The sequence below is a fragment of the Sinocyclocheilus grahami genome, unplaced genomic scaffold, assembly GCF_001515645.1.
Source record: "Sinocyclocheilus grahami isolate Dianchi unplaced genomic scaffold, SAMN03320097.WGS_v1.1 scaffold324.1, whole genome shotgun sequence".
Taxonomy (NCBI): Eukaryota; Metazoa; Chordata; class Actinopteri; order Cypriniformes; family Cyprinidae; genus Sinocyclocheilus; species Sinocyclocheilus grahami.
This window is the reverse complement of record NW_015505503.1, coordinates 105767-125253: the sequence shown is the minus strand read 5'-3', so window position 1 is coordinate 125253 and position 19487 is coordinate 105767. Positions and strand designations below refer to the sequence as shown.

Below are 19487 nucleotides of genomic sequence, written 5' to 3'. Positions count from 1 at the left end.
ATATATATATATATATATATATATATATATATATAAGTATCTCAATGATACCAAAATAGATTGCATTAGTGCTGACCACTGATCTATACTGATCTGTAAATCTTGTTAACAAGGCGCAGAGCATCCGGGTTCTCCTTCAGAATGCCAGCTTCATTAATGATATCCTTACTACCTTTCTGGGCCATAAAACATTTCTGTTGTGTTGCTGTCTATGCAGGGTCAGAAAGCTCTTGAATTTCATCAAAAAATATCTTACTTTGTGCTCCGAAGATGAAGGTCTTACGGTTTTGGAACAAGATGAGGGTGAGTAATTAATGACAGAATTCTCATTTTTGGGTGAACGATCCCTTTAAGCATTCAATGTGCCAACACTGTAGTATACTACTGTTTGAATCTACAATTCAATCAAATAATGCCTAATGTTTCAAATGCTATTTCTACAAAATAGTAAACAACATTCTACAGCATAGTATATAGTAAGTATACGCTAGTGACCATTTAAAACGCAGGCAAAATTTTCACACAGTAGAATGCAAAATGTTTGTTACCTGGCGTGTGTTACAGTTATCCAGTGTTGGGGGTAACGCATTACAAGTAACACAAGTTACGTAATCAGATTACTTTTTTCAAGTAACGCATTACTTTTTAATTTACAAGAGAATATATTAGTTACTTTTTCAAATAAGGCAAGTTACTTATTTTTTTTCAATTTATTGATTGGCAGCTCTCCTGTCCCCATGTTGAGAGAAATCAGAAGATGTTACTGTAGTTCTAAAATAAATATGAATATGCATTAATTCATCTCACTCACAAAAAAAAAAAACGATTCAGTATTCCTCAAAATGAATAAAAATAATGCAACTCAGAATATGACGAAAACCTGCAATAATTAAATATTAAACAACACAAATGTCCTTTATGTATTTAATCCCATTCTATTTGCTTCTGAGCTTCGATGATCCAGTTCAACCGTACTAATAAGCACAAATTACTCTAGACAAACATTTGTGTCTTTTTTCATTGCTGAAGTGTGTTGAAATTTCTTCTTCTGCATTCTACTGTACGGACGCAAATGTACTTTCCCTTCAGCCTAAGGCTTATTCATTTCACTTTTGGTGTGAAAAGGCTTTTATATTTGCCAAAAATAGAACTTTTTCATTTTAAAAACAAAAAACCTGTCCAGATTTAAAGTAAAATTCAATTTGAAGTAACGCAAAAGTAACGTAACGCATTACTTTCCATAAAAAGTAACGTAATTAGTTACTTTTTTATGGAGTAACGCAATATTGTAATGCACTACTTTTAAAAGTAACTTTCCCCAACACTGCAGTTATCAACTTGAAAATGAATTTGTTTATTTATTTGTTCAAAAATGTTATAACTTTTTAGTCTGATCAAAATAGAGACGTTAAAACTGGCAAGAATTTGTATGCTTGCGTGCTTTGATGCAAACTGCAAGTTTTGACAATTGTAGTTCTCCATATATTTAATACATTAAGAAAGTTTGCATACTGTACACAGCATATATACTATATGTTGTTCAGAACATTGGCTACACAACAAAGCATATTGTACTAGGTGTATCCCACAATGCAGTGGACTGCACTCAACTTCACCTGCCATTTTCCAATGCAAATGAATTAGAAGTAACTTTCACCTCACTTTTGATCAGAGTACCAAAAGACAAAATTGCACTAAAAAAGGAAAATAACTGATTGGATGACTCTTACTGAAACACAATATAATGACATCTTGATCACAATGATGCATATTACTGTTTTAAACATTTATAATTGCATAGTTTTTTTTTTAAATAGCAGTCTTGATTCAGTATATCATTATGCTATTCCATTGCAAACACTAGCGCATTCGATTATGCATGTATGCAAATAAATAAGGAACAAAATGGCTTGTTAAATTTCACTCAAATTACACATTTCCATATTTATCTGTTCCGCAAACTAAATGTTTTTGCATATTATTTACCTCAGTTTGACAAACATCACACTTTACAATCCTTTGCAGCATCTTCAAGACAACAGCCTGCTGTTTCACTCAAATGCACAAGAGCATCTTGCCATCTTGTTTATTAATACTGTATGTGTCAAGAGGCTAGACGTCAAGCTCAGGGAAAGACCATTAAATATTCATCCCCTTTTTTATGTTCTTTTTCTTGAGCATTACCTTACTAATTCTTCTCCTCTGTCAATACTCTCTCCATTTATTCATTTCCCACATGGACTGTTGGTCTGTTATTTGGAATTCAGACGGAACTGCTGAGGTTGAGGAAGCATCTGGAATCTGACAGTCTTCTAATTCCTGTCTGAATAAGAAATTTATGGATGAAAACTCAACGCACACAAATAAAAACACTGTGTGAGTGACATATCTCCACATGTGAGGGAACATGTTTGAGACAACGGTGCTGGTGCACTCCCACACTCACTCACACTGCCAAGCTATGAATATTTCATTCACCCCCGAGTGAGAAAGAAAGAGACAGAGAGAGATGAGAAGTTATGAGAGAAGTCACAACTATCATAAACAGTTATATAATTAGGCAATAAAACCAATGGCAGATGGGGAGTGAATGGGAAACCTGTTAAAATACAGTCAATTTTGCAATTCAATTTGGTGTCACCAGTGGAGCAGAAATTACCCACTTAAGCCATAGAAGTTTTCATTTTTTCTATGGAGAAATCGATTTTTAATGATTCTGTATAAACCTTTCAAAACAGACCTAGTGAGATTATTAATCACTATATGCTTTATTTGAAACCGTGAGACAGTGTAATCTCAACTTCATATAAAAAACAAAAACATATTTAATAGACAATTTCCAGAAGGAGAACTAAACTATCTAGGATTCCTGAGAAGAAAAATCTACCAGAGAATCGATGCAAACAAATTGAGAAAAAAATGTATATACTGTATACTGCATATAATGTATATGTGCGTGTGTGTGTGTGTGTGTGTGTGTGTGACCCTGTCTGTGAAAACCCAGCTAAAGTCATTTTTTAGTGATTTACTGTTTTCTATATAAAATCATACTTCATAAGGTAAAGAACATTCAGTGAAAATGTAACATTGATACCTTTATTACTGACTGAGTAAGACCATGTCAAAGATTGAAATCATAGTGAAATTAATGGTTGTTATCTCATTAGATTTTGAGACTTTAGCCTGGATTTCACAGAGAGGGTCTCACACACACACATATACATACATATATACAGTATATGCCCCATATATATGTGTATGTATACAAATACAAATATAAATAAAAAAACACTACAATTCAAAAGCTTGGGGTCTGTAATTTTTTTAAGAGAAGTTAGAAATAAATATTTATAAATTAAAATAATTAATGCTTCTAATTTATTTGGTAAGTATGGATTGAACTGATATTGAACTTTTCAATATTGATTGAATTATTTTGAATTCTAATAATATTTCACAATATTACCATTTTTACTGCAATTTTGATAAATAAATACAGCCTTGGTGAATGTAAGAGGCATACTACTTTTGAACAGTATTGAGTATAAGAACATTTTGCAGTCCATTTTAATAAATATAAGTTTTATACCTATATATCGAAAGACTATGAATCAGTAATTTTATATTATATTATACTATACTGTAATTTTTTTAATTCGATTGCATCATTACAGTGTTTCCTGGGATTGTAGTTCATTCCCTCATAAAATACATTAAGTATCTTTGCCTGATTATAAAAAACTTTATTAAAGAATTGGTTTAAATTCCTATAAAGAAAAGGAATGGGAATAATACTTCCCAAACCAATGCTGCTAAAAAAAAGTGGGCAGTTACCATTTTACTCTATAATGTTATGCTGTATTGTGAAAAAAATCACGGCTAAAGGTCACTGTTAGGAGCGACGCAGTTCAGTCGTTACTACTGACTAAAACAAAAATTTGACTAAAAACAAAACCTGCTGTAGCTCTATCATAACTGTGTATGTAAACATAGTGTATTCACCAATCAGCATCCAGGACTGGAACTATGCATACTGTATTATAAGAAGTAGTAGACAGATTGCTGAAAAAAAAGTAAGGAGAGAAACTAAAGGAAAAATCTCAAACTGATTTGTATTCATCCCTCAAACCCACTCTCATCCCCTCACAGACACTCTCCTCACATCCCGTTCACTGCCATCAATTCTCTTTCAACACACACACACACACACACACACACACAGACACACACACACACACAGAGTTATGTAATCAGTGTAATCCCTCTTCTGCTTCATCTGAACATTCATGATATACAAAAAATCACTGTGATGATCTTCCTCAACTGCTGCTCTCCTTTCATCAATCACTCTACATCTCTACCATTCAATATACACTCTTTTCTTTTCCAGGAAGGTTCTACCGTGAATGACAAATTCATTTCAGCTCTTTTCTCTTCCATCTCTAGTCCCCCCCCCCCCCGTGTTTTAGTGCATATTTTACCGTAGTGTAAAATCTCAGGCGTGATGCATTCCTTCTATCTAATGATCTCGTTTTGAATCTGATCTTTGGCTTGCATTCCTCTTCCTGCAGTGTCTCTCTGCGGTATGTTCCTGGTCAGCAAAATGTCAGGCAGATCCTGCAGTACCCCAGAGAGAGCCAAGCTGTTAATGAGGAGTGTGAGCCAGACACACACAGCACCAGCCCACCATCTGATCTGGGTTCATTTCATCTGAAATACAGAGAGAGAGGAGAGGAGAAGAGAAAGAGAAGAGACTGGGAGATGCTGTGGTAAGAGAGGAAACAGCATGTCTGGGCAAGAAATGATTGAGGAAAAAAAGAACACAGAAGGAGTTTGATGAGGTGGACAGAAGAGAACATGGACATTAGGAGGAGCTTGTCGATAAAGCCTATATGAACATAAAACAAGCCACTGGATTTAGAAGGTCAATAACATCAGTGCCACAAAGGATATAATTGGAATAAAACGCATTGGAAATCCCATTAAAATGCAGCTGACTTCACAAATCAGTACTAATGCACAGTTGTGGATTGAAAAAATTCTTGAGACATAAGCCAAAATATGTGGCATAGCTTAATACTTCATAGTGATTCAAATTTATATTAAATATGTACCTTTTAAGGAATAGTTCACTCAGAAATGAATATTTGCTGAAAATGTACTCACTCTCAGGTCATCCAAGATATAGATGACTTTGTTTCCTCAATCGGAAAAGATTTGGAGAAATTTAACATTAGATCACTTGCTCACTGCAGTGAATGGGGGCCGTCGGAATGAGAGTTGAGAGTAACAAACATTACTCCAAGTACTGTAATATTTAGCAAGGGAAAACCCAATTTGTGGTACATTGGAGCAGGAGATGCACCCAAACACATACCTCTTATTAATTCAAAATAATTCCTTTGTATAATCAACTAAAACGTCTTCAGTTTTTAAATCTGTCCCAGTACTCAAGAATCAGGAGACTCGCGTGTCTTTTTTGAAATTTTATTTATCTAAACAGAGCAATTATTGCACAGAGTTGATGAAAATAATAAAAAATTGAATAAAAGATCATAATAAAGTCATTAAAGTTTTTTTTTTTTTTTTACTGCATTTAAATATTGCAGGGAAAGGACGGAACATTCTGATAAAATCTTGCAGCATTTGACTTCAGTTGAAATCAAAAGCACTGTTTGCACATTGTTTCTCAGGATGATGACTGCAACATATTTGCATGCCTCCTCTCTGATCAAACTCATGAATTTGGCAGCAAGTTAGTTTTATGTATCAAAAGTGTCAAAAAGCAACCATTCAAATTAGCAGTGATAAAAAAAGGTTCAAAAATACTTAAAATAACATTTGCATCTGTTCATCCATGTGAACTCAAACAATTCAAGGAAAGGGTTCACTATAGCATGTGCACCATAGCTGCATTAATTGGAATTGCAATCAGTGGCCTGACAGTGCTGGACACAATGACATTGGCTCAAACAATGGTGTATGTTTGTGGGCGGAACTACCAAGTTGGCCAACCATTGGCAGATGACAGCTATTTATGCAATTTCATTTAATAACACTTTTGGCACAGAAATTACTCCCATAATTAAATAACAAACAAGCAACTGTAATTTCTGTAATTACATAACCATTTAAATGTACCATACAAATAGAGCTAAAGACTATTAGAACAGGTTTTGGGTTGTAAAGAGTTGCAAATTATGATGAATGACAGGTTTCAGCATTTATGAAATTCAGGGCTGTGAAGTGATAAACCCAAAAAAGAGAGAGTACTAATTGTATTATTGCTTGACAACAGAAACCTTCAGAAATCAAGTTCTGAAAATGTATATCACGTTCAAGTGTTCACATTCTACAAATGCTGGTTAAGTAAAGAGGGGGAAAGTACAGGGCACAAGATTCCTGGGGTGACAATGAAAGGATAGAAAAAGAAAAAAAAGAGTGAACAATGAAAGAGAAAGAGGAATCTGAAACAGGTGGCAGAGCAGCCCACTGAGAGAGACACTGCTGGACAGGAAACAGAATGAAAGAGAGAGAGAGAGAGAGAGAGAGAGAGAGAGAGAGAGAGAGAGGGAATGCATTTTTAAAATGACACATGAAATGGAGTGCAACGACACACATTCTGTCCTGAATAGCCTCACACAGCAAACAGACTCCTTCGACAACCTGCCAGACAAATACAACCAAGTATTCTGAGCCTCAAAGAGACCGAAATGCAGACTGGCACTTCAGTTATTACAGAGCACATTACTGTATGTCCACTCACAAATGCATTGAAATATACATAAGGATGTCTTTCAAAACTACACTAAACCGTTTATATTGTCGCTCACGATCCATTTTACCTCTGTAATGTGACACGCACTTCTGTTCAAAGGTTTGAGTTAAGAGGTTTCTTTTTTTTTTTTTTTTTTAGAAATTGATACATTTATTCGTCAAGGACACATTAAAGACATTTATTATGAAAGTGAAAAAGAAAGAAAGTGAATTTGTGCTCCCATCCAAGTGCACACACACAGTAGTGAACACAGCCATAGCAGTGGGCAGCCATATTGCTGCGGCACCCGGGGAGCAGTTGGGGGTTCCGTGCCTTGCTCAAGGGTCTCACCTCGGTTGTGGTATTGAGGGTGGAAGAGAGCGTTGGTTATTCACTCCCCCCACCGACAAATCCTGCCTGACCTGAGACTCAAACCCACAACCTTCAGGTTACAAGTCCATCTCACTAACCATTAGGCCACGACTGTTACACAAGATTTTAATTTCTATTCAAGAAAAAATACGTATTGCAGTTTCCTCAAAAATATTAAGCAGCACAACCGTTTTCAACATTGATAATAAAAAATATATATTGTTTTCTACAATGATTTCTTACTGAAGGATCATGAAGACTACTGAAAATTCAGCTTTAACATCACAGGAATAAATTATATTAAATTAGAAAACTGTTATTTTAAAATTGTAACAATATTTCACAATATTAGTGTTTTGGACTATTTTTAATCAAATAAACACAACTTTAGTGAACTTATGAAATCTTACCGACCTCAAACTTTTTAACAGTAGTGTATTTCCGAATGAAACAGGATATTCATCATCAAGAGCCAGACTTAACTGTAGAGGGATGGATGGATGGATGGATGGATGAGCGAGCCAAGCCAAAAGCAATATTGCTAAAACTATGACTAAATAGCTATTTGGCTATTAGTAAACATTATTCAATATCACACATAGCCAGTGATGTTAATAGAAAAGGAAAGCTGTCTCCAATGATGAGCAAGATCATGGATTAAAAAGGAAAAAAAAAAAAAATATATATATATATATATATATATTTTTTTTTTATAATGTACACCATGTAAACTTTAATGTGAAACAGACTTCTCAACCCATTTTACCTCTGTAATACGATTCATTTCTGAATGAAAAATAACAGCTAAAAACTGCACTTTTATCCACTTGGAACTGATTGGCCATTAAAGTGGGTGTTGCATACCAGTATTCATTCATTCATTGTTAATTTATGAAGAATGGTGAGAGATGCTTGATGGGGAGGGAATTGAAAATATGATGGACTAAAAATTAAAGTCATTTGAGAGTAGGGGCAAGTTAATATATTTTGATGAAAGACTACAAAGGCAAAAGTTTTCTTTGGAATAACATGCTATAATGGATTGCACTGCATTATAATGGATTGAATTGTAAAAAAGTTAATTAAACTCCTTAAAATCTTTAAATTAAGGAGTCTTAATTTAAAATCTTAAAATTGAAGCCAAAACGTAAGACCGGAAAAGAGTGATCTGGAGAAGTGCACAAGAATCTGTATCTTTTTTTCCCCTCCAATTTCACACATTTGCATACACATACACACAAACGTCTCAAGTCAAATAGGGCTGCATAGTTAGGACAGATCCATGAGTATAAATATCTCACAGTGGCGACTGTGTGGGCAGGAAGTGACATCAGGAGCATTTCCAAACACACACGGCCAGACTTCCCCCAAAGAACATGTAGAGCAGGTTCCTGACTTCATGGCTCACCTCGAACCCAAACCCCTCACCGATCACCACATGCCACGAACTGCCAAACTTCTTATCCATGGACTCCTTGATCATCTTGGCAGCACTCTGAAAACAGAGTGAACCAGCGAGAAAGAGAGCGAGATGAAAGCATGTAGGCTACTGGAGCAGTCCAGATGGCCAGACTGTGTGTGTGTGTGTGTGTGTGAAGCGTCCTGACTCAGTACTAGATGGAAACACAGAGCCCAACCCCACCTGTGTGGCCTGGGGAACACATTTATCTGAAAGCCTGTGCTTCATAACAATAGCACATGCTCACATACACACACAAGCCTGACTGACCTCATTGTTGGAGGTAAATTTCTCGCAGGCTGTGACGCAAAGCTCCATAGCCTCAACACGCATCTCCTCTGGCATATCTGTGTGCTGCAAACAAAACCAACAGAGCATATTGTAGTCAAGCTCTTACAGGTGTAACAAGAAAATTCTATCTATTCTATCTTTCTATCTATTAAATTGATCAAATGTGACAAAGACTTTTACATTGTTACGATCTGATATCAAATAAATGCTGTTTTATGGAGCAAAGTGGATCAAAAATTAAGAATTTAATTAAGTCATTAAAAATTTGTTACCTTATTTGAGTAAATTGTGGCCAAGTTGGACTAATTTGTTCCCTCGTTTTAATTAAATGAAAATGAGGGAACGAGTAAGGACAACGTGGCCACGATTTACTAAAACGAGGGAACAAATTCTTAAAAAAACTAAAACTAGGGGAAAAAAATAATTTAAAAAAGATGGAATAAATGAAACAAGTGATGGATAAATGTATTTTTGTCCACATTTTATGTACTGTTTTTACTTTCAGGATTAAGAATGCTAAAATAGATGTATCACATTTTCCACAAAATTATTAAAAAGCACAAATGTCTTTAACAAAGATAATAAGAAATATTCCTTGAGCAGCAAATCAGCATATCAGAATGACTTCTGAATGATCATGTGACACTGAAGACTGGAGTAATGATGCTGAAAATTCAGCTTTACCATCACAGGAGTAAATTACATTAAAAAATATATTCAAAAAGAAAAATAGGCCTAGTTGTTTTAAATTGTAATAATATTTCACAATATTAAACTTTTTCATCAAATAAATACAGCCTTGGGAGCATGAGAGACTTTTTGTTTTGTACTGATCCCAAACTTTTGAATGGCAGTGTATAGAAAAAAGTTATTATAAATTATTACGAATTTCAATAATGCAAAGATATATGTATTAATCATATTAAAAGAAACTACGTTAAGTTGGCCAAGGCAGAAAAAAGACAGTAAAAAGACTGTCAACCAAGCCAAATAAAGAAGCAGTGTAAATATTATGCTTGAGAGAAGAAAAAAAGGGGGTAAAAGAGCCTAGATGTGTAAAATCTCATGTTTTGAAAAGGATGGAAAAAGGGAGCAGTTGGAGTGATCTAATACAGACAAACACAGACACATTCATAACTGGTTACATCTATCTAGGTCACAGCAGCAGTCAAGCTGCACCCACCCTGATGAGCGGAAAGCTTTGTAGTCGGCTTCCTCTTTTTTACCATCACCCGTTTCTGCCATCCTTTTCTTTACTAAAGAGAGAGACAGAAGGATTAGTCCTGACTGATGAAAAGGAAAATCAGGACATTAGTTCAAAATTCTCACCCACGAATTCTCACCCATTTTTAGCATTGGGAGGGAGAATGAAGAACACATTTGTTTGTCCATAAACAAAGCTAAATGTGGGTTACTGTCCTCATCGAATATGAAAATGTACCAAAATGAACATGTCATGAATTCACACATTATACATCCTGCTGATTTTTGGTAATGATTCTTGAAAATTGGGACCCCCAACAAGGAGTAAATAAGGAATTTTAAAGCTTTATAGCTGTGTTGGGAAAGGGGAAGAGTTTAAAAACTACATTACATGATTCCTGAAGGATCATGTGATACTGAAGACTGGAGTAATGATGCTGAAAATTCAGCTTCCATCGTGGGAATAATTACATTTAAGCATATACTGAAATAGAAAAGAGTTACTTTAAAGTGTAACAATATTTAATAATATTACTGTAGTTTTGATTAAATAAATGCAGCTTTGATGAGCAGGAGACTTCTTTCCAAAAACATTTCATTTAAGCCCGTGTCATTGCATTTAGTCAATTACTGTAAAATCATTTCACAACACTCAACTATTATTCAATTAAAACAACCAGATTTAACGTATACAACAGAAACACGCTGTTGTTAAAAAATGTATTGCGCACAGTGCAACAGAACTGAACCAGAATTCTACACACTTAATAAAAAGATTCAAATACAGAAAATACAGATGAAAAATACAGAAATACAGCTTTCAGTCTCCAGCACGGCATTATCTGAAAGGAACTGATGAGTATGAACGGATAAACTGATGAGTATGAACAGATAAACTGATGAGTATGAACGGATAAACTGATGAGTATGAACAGATAAACTGATGAGTCTGAACTGATAAACTGATGAGCATGAACTGATGAACTGATGAGTATGAGCGGATAAACTGATGATTATGAACCGATAAACTGATGAGTCTGAACTGATAAACTGATGAGCATGAACTGATGAACTGATGAGTATGAGCGGATAAACTGATGATTATGAACCGATAAACTGATGAGTCTGAACTGATAAACTGATGAGCATGAACTGATGAACTGATGAGTATGAGCGGATAAACTGATGATTATGAACCGATAAACTGATGAGTCTGAACTGATAAACTGATGAGCATGAACTGATGAACTGATGAGTATGAGCGGATAAACTGATGATTATGAACCGATAAACTGATGAGTCTGAACTGATAAACTGATGAGCATGAACTGATGAACTGATGAGTATGAGCGGATAAACTGATGATTATGAACCGATAAACTGATGAGTCTGAACTGATAAACTGATGAGCATGAACTGATGAACTGATGAGTATGAGCGGATAAACTGATGATTATGAACCGATAAACTGATGAGTCTGAACTGATAAACTGATGAGCATGAACTGATGAACTGATGAGTATGAGCGGATAAACTGATGATTATGAACCGATAAACTGATGAGTCTGAACTGATAAACTGATGAGCATGAACTGATGAACTGATGAGTATGAGCGGATAAACTGATGATTATGAACCGATAAACTGATGAGTCTGAACTGATAAACTGATGAGCATGAACTGATGAACTGATGAGTATGAGCGGATAAACTGATGATTATGAACCGATAAACTGATGAGTCTGAACTGATAAACTGATGAGCATGAACTGATGAACTGATGAGTATGAGCGGATAAACTGATGATTATGAACCGATAAACTGATGAGTCTGAACTGATAAACTGATGAGCATGAACTGATGAACTGATGAGTATGAGCGGATAAACTGATGATTATGAACCGATAAACTGATGAGTCTGAACTGATAAACTGATGAGCATGAACTGATGAACTGATGAGTATGAGCGGATAAACTGATGATTATGAACCGATAAACTGATGAGTCTGAACTGATAAACTGATGAGCATGAACTGATGAACTGATGAGTATGAGCGGATAAACTGATGATTATGAACCGATAAACTGATGAGTCTGAACTGATAAACTGATGAGCATGAACTGATGAACTGATGAGTATGAGCGGATAAACTGATGATTATGAACCGATAAACTGATGAGTCTGAACTGATAAACTGATGAGCATGAACTGATGAACTGATGAGTATGAGCGGATAAACTGATGATTATGAACCGATAAACTGATGAGTCTGAACTGATAAACTGATGAGCATGAACTGATGAACTGATGAGTATGAGCGGATAAACTGATGATTATGAACCGATAAACTGATGAGTCTGAACTGATAAACTGATGAGCATGAACTGATGAACTGATGAGTATGAGCGGATAAACTGATGATTATGAACCGATAAACTGATGAGTCTGAACTGATAAACTGATGAGCATGAACTGATGAACTGATGAGTATGAGCGGATAAACTGATGATTATGAACCGATAAACTGATGAGTCTGAACTGATAAACTGATGAGCATGAACTGATGAACTGATGAGTATGAGCGGATAAACTGATGATTATGAACCGATAAACTGATGAGTATGAACGGATAAACTGATGAGTATGAACTGAAGATAAACAAACGTGTGGAGTACCCGCTTGTTTTTAGCATCTCTGGGCTAATGTTAGCTTGCTAGCTCGACTCCATCACGCCTGGACTTAAAACGCTATGCCTGATAAACAGCTGAAAGAAATGGAGAAATGTAAACATGTAAATCATTTAAAGCTCGGTAATGTTTAACTTACATCAGCACAGCTCAATTACCTACCGCTCTGTCGCGCTGTACACCGACACGTTCCTCCACTGGTGTTGTCATGGAGACAGACACACCGCGCCGTGGCAACCTCCGGCGCACGTGACCTGTTTATTTCCGCCTCCGTCCACTTTTTTCTTTCTTTCTTTCTTTCTTTCTTTCTTTCTTTCTTTCTTTCTTTCTTTCTTTCTTTCTTTCTTTCTTTCTTTCTTTCCTTCCTTAATTTTCATCCTTTGATACAATGATTTGGACATATAACATTTCTTCTTCTTCTTCTTCTTCTTTTGTTAGTATTTTAATGATTCTCCAAGGTATTTCCATATACCAGGGGTCTCTTGGTCCTGGAGGGCCGGTGTCAGGGCCGTCCTTAGGGGGGTGCAACTGGTGCGTCTGGTGTTAAAATAAGGTCAGTCGTTTGGTATGTCACACAAGTCTGCCAATAAACCATTGTTTTTAGATTGTAATGGCATTAAAGCCTTTTATTTCACTCCTGAATGGTCAGAGAAAGAGAGCAGAAAGGTAATCCCAGTGGGAATTATGACATTTTTGAGATTAAAGAAACTACTAGGCAATGTGGGCCATCCACCATCAGTGTCTCATCCCGGGACAAGGCATCTAAAAAACTCATAGCATATTTTTATGCATTCTAGAACCTCCGGCCCACGTAACCTGTTTATTTCCGCCCACTTTTTTCTTTCTTTCTTTTTCTTTCTTTCTTTTTCTTTCTTTCTTTCTTTCTTTCTTTCATTTTCATCCTTTGATATAATGATTTGGACATATAACATTTCTTCTTATTATTATTTTTGTTAGTATTTTAATGGTTCTCCAAGGTATTTGCATATACCAGGGGTCTCTTGGTCTGGAGGGTCTCTGGAGGGCTGGTGTCAGGGCCGTCCTGGAACCTCAACCGAGGTGGTACTAAAAAAAGTACCAGGTACCAGGTACTGTACCTAGTGGAAAACCCCCCAAAAGTGAACCATACCGAGCCGTACCGTGCCCTACCATGCAGTGGAAAAGCGCCATGGTGCGGTCGCACCGGGCCCCGCGCTTGAGTGAGCCCCGCGTCGAACGGGAATCCAAAAATTCGAGAGAATTGAAAGAATTCCAAAAAAGCCTGAAAGTGTATTTTTGTGTTAAAATAAGGTCAGTCGTTTGGTATGTCACACAAGTCTGCAAATAAACCATTGTTTTTAGATTATAATGGCAATAAAGCCTTTTATTTCACTCCTGAATGTTCAGAGAAAGAGGGCAGAAAGGTAATCCCAGTGGGAATTATGAAATTTTTGAGATTAAGGAAACTACTGGGCAATGTGGGCCATCCACCATCAGTGTCTCATCAAAGGCATCTAAAAAACTCATAGCATATTTTATGCATTCTAGAATATTAATCCACGCAAAGATCTGTTCAGGATTGTTGAAAATGGCTCACACGGGTTATATATATATATATATTATTTGGACCACGTGCAGATGTTATTGAGCGGTCTGCCATCAGCACCCACGCCGCCAACACAGATAACAGTATTTCATAAGACACTAGAGGTTAAAGACCTCCTACACATCTTTCCCAAGCATCATTCACATCTCCACTGGGGATATTAGTATGTCTGTTGTTTGGGAGTTTTTAGTGTTTTTTCTGCACCCTCAAATACTTTGTTGGCACTTTTAAAGCTGTATAAACCTCAGAGTAGCATTGATTTCTCAGCTGTAACATAGAATGATGCTCAACTGCATGAACATGCTTTACTTTGCTTTCTCATCTGAATTTTCTAGAGGTAGATCTCTAAATATGTTAAAGAGATAGTTTGACCAAAAATTTTAATTCTGTCATTACTTACTTTTCCTTCTTCTGCTTCTGTTGAACATAAAAATATATTTTGAAGAATATTGGTAACCAAACAGTTGATGGACTCCAGTGACTTCCATAGTATGGAAGAAAAATTACTATGGAAGTCAATCTGGGCCTTCAACTCTGTGGTTACACACATTCTTTAAAATATACATATGTATTCACTATTCAGCAAAAGAAAGAAATTTATACAGGTTTGGAACAACAACTTTAGGGTGAGTAAATGATGACAGAAACTATCCCTTCACCTCATTTTATTTTTGTTTATCCTGCATTAGAAGAACAAAGGTGGAAAAATTACAGAAAAGGAAAAAGGACAAGGAAAAAAAAAATGCAATTAAAGGCTCCACATTAACAGAAGCTTTGGAAAACCTCTAGACCTCCTTTTAAAAACACATCCAGGCTTATTGTTCCGTGCTTCTCAGGTACAGAGGTGGATTTAGTTAAAGCATGCTGGGATTCTTTTTATTCTCTTAGACAGCAAAAATAAAAAGCAGACAGAGACAGATGCACACATACTCAGAGAGCTGGGTGAGTTGAATTTGTTGGCTGGGGCACAGGTGATGGAAGAACTACTACTACTCTCTGTCTAATCCACTTATACAGTGGATACACTGCAAGAGATAAAATATATGGTTAAAGACAGCGATAATTATAAATGGTTAAATATCACAAACACAGGTGGGCGATACTAAATTAGGACATACAGTGCATGCATAATTATTAGGCACGTTGATATTCTGATCATATTTTTTCCAAGCACATTTGACCAATTCCAAACCACATCAATCGTAATAACTACTATTCATTTTGTAGTCGATCATTTATAAGTGATATATAATTGTCCATGAAAGCTGGAAGTGGAAAAACTCCTTATATTCAGGTGTGCATGATGCAAAAAAGAGATTTAACTCAGAAGTCAAAAATTATTAAATGCCCATGAGAAAGATGCAATACTATAATGCAATAATTTGCAAAGTTAAAGGGGTGGTTGATTGTGATTTCACATTTCTAACGTTAGTTAATGTGTAATGTTGCTGTTTGAGCATAAACAATATCTGCAAAGTTACGAAGCTGACAGTTCAATGCAAACTGAGATATCTTTTAAAATTCTGGCAGTTTAATGCCTACAAAAACGGCTCGTATGGACTTCAACAAGTTATTTCCCGGATTCGTGACATAACAAACCCAGATAAACCCCGCCCTCTGGAAAAGGCAGCAAAGGGGGCGAGGCCATGCTCTGCTTTAGAGAAGAGGAAGAGAAAACTAGAGGTGCACGTTAAAATCTATTCATATATGAATCGTGATTGTGTCTTCTAACGATTCTAATGGATTCACAAGTTTCTAAATCAATGTTCTAAAGCAACGGTTTTTAATAATGTTCCTCGCGTCCCCCTGCTCTGCACATGCTCTGCATCTCTCTCTCTATCTCATTCAGCTCAGCTCCAACAATGAACTGTTACAATTATACACTTATTTTCACATAGCTATGAGAAGCGTTAAACATGGACGCGCGTGCAGTTGCCATACTGTATTAAAGCTTTAATCAGGATAAAACCGTATATTAAAACATAAGCAGTAGCATTTACAAATAACAGCATATCTAAAAGTATGAGACAACAACAAACAAAAAACATAGGCCTACCATTAAAAGCCTGCTTGCACAGGTTCTGCATGATCCTCTTCAATAATATCCTCTGCTTCTCAATCGGGCTCAAACTGATAAGCGATATTAACGATGCCGTTGTTTACAATACAACTGGAGCACATGCCGCTGAGGAGAGGGGCGGGACGTTCAGACGCGCACTAGAGGCGCTTTAGTCAATCACAACACACTGAGCTAGCTAACCAATCAGAGCCCATCACCTATTTCTGAGTGCGGGGCTTCATAAAAGCAGGAAATGATCAGAGCGTTTCTCAGAGAAGGGACAGAGCAGTGTGGAATAAAGGTAAATTATGTGAAAAATAATGCATTTTTTAAAAACGAAGCATTAACGCATGTTAGACTGAACCCCACAAACGCAATCAAGCCTAGAAAAAAAAACAGTGAACCACCCCTTTCAGGCATGACCATTGGACAGCGAAATGCTCATTGGATCAGCAGGGTCAGAAAAAAAGGTGGAGAAGAAAAGAGACATGTTAACTGCAAAAGAATTAAGAGTTAAGGTGTAGAATTAGGTGTGAAACCATCAGGAAGCATTTAGTCTCCAGCGCCACCATTTTCCAAAACTATAACCTACCTGGAGTCTCCAGAAGTTCAATGTGTCAGGTTCTCAGAGATTTTGCTTGAGTAAAAAACCCTAAAAAAAAGACACTCACTTAGTAAGAATAACATGCTGAAGTGTCGTGAAATACAATAATTTTTTATAGGCTTTATGGACAGATAAGTTGAGAGTGACTCTTGAAGGAGCAGCTTCACATCCTCTTGTACCACTCTTTTAAGAATTTATCTTCCAGAATCTGCAGTAGGTTTTGTGAGTTAATTTAAGTCCATCTCCTATCCTGAAAAGTCTGATTCTGGAAGATAAATTCTTAGAGTGGTACAAGAGGATGTGATGCTGGTCCTTCAAGAGTCACTCTCAACTTATGTGTCCATAAAGCCTATAAAAAATAAATCCTGACTCATCACACTTCTGGAGACTCCGGGTAAGTTGTAGTTTTGGAAAATGTGGCGCTGGAGACAAAATGGTTCTTGATGGTTTCACACCTAATTCTACAGCTTAAATCTTTTCCAGTTAACATGTCTCTTTTCTTCCCCACCTCTTTTTTCTGACCCTGCTGACCCAATGAGCATTTTGCTGTCCAATGGTCATGCCTTAACTTTGCAAATTCCAGTACTACATTAGTATTGCATCCTTCTCATGGGCATTTAATAATTTTTAACTTTTAGTCTGAGTTAAATCTCTTTTTTGCATCATTTTATCTGTAAAAGAAAACCTGCCTAATAATTATGCACACCTGAATATAAGAAGTTTTTCCACTTCCAGCCTTCATGGACAATTATATATCACTTATATATGATCAAACACAAAATGAATAGTAGTTATTAAGATTGATGTGGTTTGGAATTGGTAAAATGTGCTTGGAAAAAAATGAGCATGACCAAGCTGTCATAATCAGACAAAAAATCTTACCAGTTTTCTCCTGAATTAAATCACATCTGAAACAGTTATTTGAAAAAAAATCTGGTTCTTGCCTGAAATCCGTTACCTAAAATACACATGCATTTATACAATTAGATTCAGATGATGTGTACAAGGATGAATGGAGCTAATAAACCGAAATAGTGCACAGCCTCTTGGGAACCATTTGATATTCTCTTACATCTTGGATTTTTGTACATCTCCTGCTTTAGTAAAACACAAATGGAACAAAAACAACACCTAGAGAGAGAGAGAGAAATGAAAGAGAGCTCTTCTGTTTGTTGTGCTATATTTTTTAATTCTCATTTTCATCTTAGATGTGAGCACATTTGATCTCCATTTCAACACAGACAAAGACACAGACAGAATGCAAGAACTGAACATTACAGAATTTAAAAAAAATGTAAATGGAGTAAATCCCCAGAGTGTAGAAAAGCATTCAAGCAAAACGAGAGAACTTTATATCCAACTTCCAAGGTATTTCTTCATTCAAAAACAAATATATTCCAGAAAAGGTAACAATCATTTGTAAAAATTTCTGAATACAATTTAAAGCTTATTCATGTACATTAAGAGAACAGAACATCACAAAATGACCACTGAATGCAAACAAACAGGCACTGCACTAACAACAGCGAATACACAATACTGTACATCCAAAAGAAAATATATTTAGTGCTAAAACACAATTCCCAACCATTATGATGATCTTGTGCTCTTCAATCAAATGGCCATGGAATCTCAAACCACATGCTTATAAAACAACTGTTTGCACCAAAATGAAACCACATCCATAATAATCTCAGTTCTGTCCATCAGTGTGTATATATATCTTATGATTGGGCATTTGGGACAACATTCTTGTGTTTGACAAGGCCACAAAACAGGCATTTTCCAGCCTGCTGCATTTTACATATAAACAATACATAGAGTATAATCCACATAAAGCATGTGCAGCGTAATTTACATAAGCTCCGAGATACCTATTCAGTCACAGTTATGAAGAGAGATAGATAGACGTTGGAATGTACATATAATTGTGTAAGTATTATACATTCATCATTCGGAATGTTTGTTGCTTATTTTACAAATATAATTTTGTTGAGTAGATTTTTGTATAAATCTATATAGGCTATACATGCTAATTTCTCAGCATGAGAAGATATTAGTTTGTATGTAGATATTTGCAGATTACGTTTAACACTGAAAACAGTTCTCAGAAAGCATGTTATTGTAGATGCCACATTGTAAAGGGTTTCAAAACCATGGCTTTTAAGGTTAATGTAATGTAGTTATTCTATGAAATATTGCTGACGTATTCATCTGGCCAAATGTCTTTTTCAGCTGCTCCCTTTTCAGTCTGTTCGTTCTAATTCGATGCGATTCTGATGGTGTTAAAGGGATTTGAATGGAGGAGAATTCAACTATGACTGGTCTGACCGATAGGATTCAGTCTGCTGGAGTGATCACCATAGTAACAGTGTGATTCAAAAACATCTAAAAAAAAAAAAAAATACCTTGAAGAGATCAAACATCCAAAAAAAAAAAAAAACCCAAGAAAAAAACCCGGAGAAAAAAA

The 19487-nt window shown here is 35.9% G+C and overlaps 1 pseudogene; it reads right to left on the bottom strand.

Moving 5' to 3' along the window:
• Positions 1–7875: 7875 nt before the first annotated feature.
• LOC107602298 (dynein light chain 4, axonemal-like) lies at positions 7876–12980 on the bottom strand (annotated as a pseudogene).
• Positions 12981–19487: the final 6507 nt, after the last annotated feature.